Consider the following 4,685-nt stretch of genomic DNA (forward strand, 5'->3'; position numbering starts at 1 on the left):
TCTACCTTACTCGGCCTCTAGGGGTGGGCTCCGCCTTGCCCAGCCTCTAAGGGCGGGCTACACCTCGCTTGACCTCTAGGGATGGGCTCCGCCTCGCCTAACACTAAGGCCGCGGGCTCCGCCTTGCTTGACCTCTAAGGTCTGGCTCTGCCTCGCCCGACCTCTGGGGGCAGGCTCCACCTCGCCCAACACTTGGGTTTATGCTCTGCCTCACCCAACCTCTAAGGGTGGGCTCCACCTCGCCCGACACTGAGGCCATGGGCTCTGTCTCACCCAACCTCCAAGGGCGAGCTCCACCTCGCCTGACCTCTGAGGGCTAGCTCCACCTCGCCTGACCTCTAAGGGCTGGCTCTACCTCGCCTAGCCTCTGAGGGTGGGCTCTGCCTCACCCAACCTCTGGAGGTGGGCTTCGCCTTGCCCAACCATTGGGTTTGTGCTCCGCCTCGCCCAACCTTTGAGGGCAGGCTCTGCCTCACCCGACAAAAAGGCCATGGGCTATGCCTCGCCTAACCTCTGAGGGTTGGCTCCACCTCACCTAGCCTCTAGGGGTAGGCTCCACCTCGCCCGACCCTTGGGTTTGTGCTTTGCCTTGCCCGGCCTCTAGGGAGGACTCTGCCTCAATCAACCCTGAGGCTAGGGGATCCGTCTCACCAAATGGAGACCCATACCACCACCAACCACTCTAGGTCCAAGCGAATGGGCCTGGGTCAAAGCTCTAACACCAGGCAGGTGACCGACATGCCTCGATATAACCCATGGCCATGATGGGCCATACCTAGGGATTCACATCAGGAACAACATCGATCGTACTGGTGCTGTTCTGCCTAGCTCCTGTATGAGCACTAATAGGTGCGTCAGTTCACCATGATGTCCGCTAGGATGGAGTGGAGAGCCACGACTGGGAGGTGATGCTTGCACATGGCGCCAGTGATGGATAGGGCCACGACATGGAGCGGCCTGACGTCTAAAGGGTCGGCGAGACCCGCGTGAAGGAAAAGAAGGACCCGACAATCCTAGAGGACTTCTTCTCCTTTTCATTGTCCTCTTTTCCCTCCACTATAACCCATGCTTTCCCTTGGCCTATAAAAGGGAAAGCAGGGTGTCCCATGAAGAGGAGTTGAACCAATTGAACCATAAACTAATTAGAACACACAAGCACACAGCCGGGACATGACCGAGCTCTCAGCACCCGTTCGCTCCTCTCACCAGAAACTTGGGACCTGTCCCTCTCTCGACTGTTTGTTTCCCCTACTGTGAACTTTCAGTGCTAGTAACACAAGCAACAGCAATGAACTAGACATAGGGACATTCTACCCAAACTAGTATAAACCTCGTGTCCTCTTAGCACACCATCCAAGCCAGACGCACAATATTATAAATTTACTAGTCGGTGGCAACTCAAAACACTAACAATCTTCTCATTCATTCCATTGGGGTTGGTTCCTTTGATGTTGGGATGATCGACGTCTCCTCCTAGAATGGCTCTTCTTTGGCTATTCATAAGTAGTATAAGTATTGAAATAACAGCATACCTTTTCTCTAGGGAATTGGAAGTCAACTTGTCCAGATCCGATGAGATGATCGTGTTAGTGGTGTTGAGGAACATGGGTGTATCATCATCTTCTTCTCCCATGTCTAGGACCATGAAATCAGCAGGGGCATAGTGATCTTGTTTTCTTACCATAATGTCCCTCGCTATTCCCTTAGGGAATTGGATTGATTAGTTCACCATCTGCAACTGCATATATATGGGGAACAAAGGTTCATTACTAAATAAATATTCATACGTTACCTTGGACATTATATTGATGCCCGATCCAATGTCATAGAAGGTCTTGTGGAAGATTCTTTTTCCAATGGTACACTCGATCATCGATATGCTAGGATCATCCTTCTTAGCAAGGAATGGTGAAGCAAGGGGGTGGTCATACTTAGATCAGAGTGTGTTGATCATGTTGACTGTTTCTTCTTGTGGCCGACTGGTCTTGTTCTTCCTCCTTTGGTTCTTCTTCTTCTTGGTTACTATTATCTCTTCAGGCAGGTATGTCTTTTGTGGATGACTAGGAGATTGTAAGATGTGGTTCTTGAAAGAGAATTTCTCCTTTTTATCCTTGATCGTGAAATAGATCTTGGCACTATCCGCATAGATGATGGCTTTTGCGGTGCTCAAGAAAGGTCGGCCTAGGATGATGGGTGCCCTTTCATCTCCACCTGTTTCCAAAACCACAAAGTCTACAGGAACATATGATTGTCCTACTTGGACAATGGCATCTTCAAGGACTCCCTTGGGGTTGCAGAGTGACTGATTTGTAAGCTGCAAACACATATTTGTGTACAACAAAGGATCTTCTAAAATTTTCTCATAAATTACATTAGGCATGATGTTGATACTTGCTCCAAAGTCACAAATAGCTTCCCAGAAGATATGAGGTTTAATGACGATAGGGATGATAGGTCTCCCTAGATCACCTTTCTTGTTAGGCAAGGTGTAATCTATCCACCTTCCCATCGATGGCTTCATGTAGTAGTAAGCTGCATTGTGAATATCGATAAGATTTGCAGTTTCTAAATCTTCTGTCTGCCCTAGAATCTTACCTTTGTTGGATGGAGGAACAACAGCCGCTAGCTGAGCTATTTGTGATTCTATCATTTTATTAAAGCTATGTTGGTTCTTAATGGCAGAAGCAAAGCTATCCATTCTATTATTTATGTTTTCTAATATTTTATCATTGGTAGCTATCTTCTTAGATAATCCTTCCATAAGTCTAGATTGGCCAGTAATTAATTCTCTTAAGGGTGGTTGATTGAAGTTATTATAATTATTACCTTGAGGGTTACCTTGGTAGTTACCTTGTTAGTTCGACCTCTATTGTTGGTTCCATCCTTGATTCTGTTGAGGATGATGGTAGTTGTTGTTAACTAAGTTCACATCCTCTTAGGTTTTAGGACAGTTGTTCCCTAAATGCCCAGTGTTGCCACCTCTCTTGCGGGTCTGAACATGTTCTTCATTCTAGCCTTGGTTGGAGGCCATCTTCTCCACAAGAGTGGTCGTAGCTGGAAGTGTAAGTGACAAGAATGCACCTCCAGCAGCAGCATCCATGGTCTCATAGGTACTATTGGTCAACCCATGGTAGAACGCCTACATGAGTAGCCAATTCTCCATCCCATGATGATGATATTCTGATTATAATCTTGGAAGTGTTCCCATGCCTCATGGACAGATTCATCATGTTGTTGCTGAAAACTTGAAATTCTCCCACGCAGAGCATTGGTCTTGCCCATGGGAAAGAACTTTGTTAGGAAGGCAGTGGAGCAATTATCCCATGTAGTGTTTCTGTCTTTGTTGGCGTAGAACCACTGGTACGCCTTCCCCAAAAGTGAAAATGGGAAGAGGCAAAGTAGTATGGCATCTTTGATTACTCCCTTAATGGTGAAAGTGTTGCAGATCTCTAGAAAGTGTTGGAGATGTGCACTCGCATCTTCATGTGCCTTTCCACAAAATTGGCACGCTTGCACCATATTGATGAGAGACGGCTTGAGCTCAAATCCATTGTCTCCCACATTGACTGTGGGTCTAGTCCGGATGTTAGTAGTGGTTGAAGAAGAGAATCCGTGGAGAATCCTATTAGCCATGGCTTCAAATTCTAGTGTTAAGCTTTGCCTTATCTGGTTGTCTTCTGAATCTAATGCTAAGACTTTCTTGAGTTTAGCTTTAGTTTTCCTGATTAATGCTTCTAGATCTTCAATGTAGTTTGTCAAAAGATCAAAACTGGTCATACATTACCCTGCATAAGATACACAAGTAGACAAAAGAAGGGTAAGCCTACTTGAGTAGGGGTCAATGGTTATCTTGATCACATCAATAAATATAAGTTTATCAATACTTCCTTTGTCTAGCTACCTTCCCCAGCAACGGTGCTAGAAATGCTTATTATATTTATTACCTTGTCACTTGTTTTAATGGCCACCTATTAATTACCTACATCTCCTAACATTACTTTACTAGGTTGTCATCCCTAGTGATGGTGCTAGAGATGCTTGTTAATGCTGCCTAGCATCACTACTAGAATGATACTAAGTAGTTCTTTATCATCTTATGTGACTAGAAAGAATATATAGATATGAATGAATAAGGATCTGCAAGCGCACAAATAATATACCATTGTAGCACTTCACCTAAGAGTATTTCTGGTATCGTTATTTATATTTTTACCACAAGGAAGGTCTAGCATGGACAAGTATTGATAACTTATACTATTGATGGAGAAGTAAACCATAACCAATATCCTACTCATAATAGGGGTAAGTCATAGGATAAGATATATTTATATATATAATAAGTATTGATCAATGATAATGATAAATCACTCATAGTACTCCTTTCTATGGCATTAGCATGGTCTGGTAGAATATTAGAGGAATAATTCCTAAGTCATCCTTAATTATAAGTCAAAGCATACATTGATTAGTGCAATTATATCTAATAGTCATTGCTAAGATCATCTTCATATCTGCACATAAGGGATATTACTAGGGATGAGTAAGAACAGAGCTTATCTTCCTTCGTAATCAGATCCTACGTGCTATCTACATCGGGGAGTGACTACAAAGGACTCAATGGGAGTGTCATGTCCACGATCTACCACGACCCATAATATAGCTTATCTTCCTTCTAAGTCTGAACT

At 44.4% G+C, this 4,685-nt stretch overlaps 1 non-coding gene across 1 annotated transcript; it reads left to right on the top strand.

The window, feature by feature from the left end:
• The first annotated feature begins 3,161 nt into the window (after positions 1-3,161).
• LOC136495031 (small nucleolar RNA R71) lies at positions 3,162-3,269 on the top strand. Its single transcript, XR_010768824.1, has one exon. It is a non-coding gene; the product is annotated as a small nucleolar RNA R71 (small nucleolar RNA).
• The last annotated feature ends 1,416 nt before the right edge of the window (positions 3,270-4,685 follow it).

This window comes from Miscanthus floridulus, chromosome 11 (genome assembly GCF_019320115.1).
Source record: "Miscanthus floridulus cultivar M001 chromosome 11, ASM1932011v1, whole genome shotgun sequence".
NCBI classification, from domain to species: domain Eukaryota; kingdom Viridiplantae; phylum Streptophyta; class Magnoliopsida; order Poales; family Poaceae; genus Miscanthus; species Miscanthus floridulus.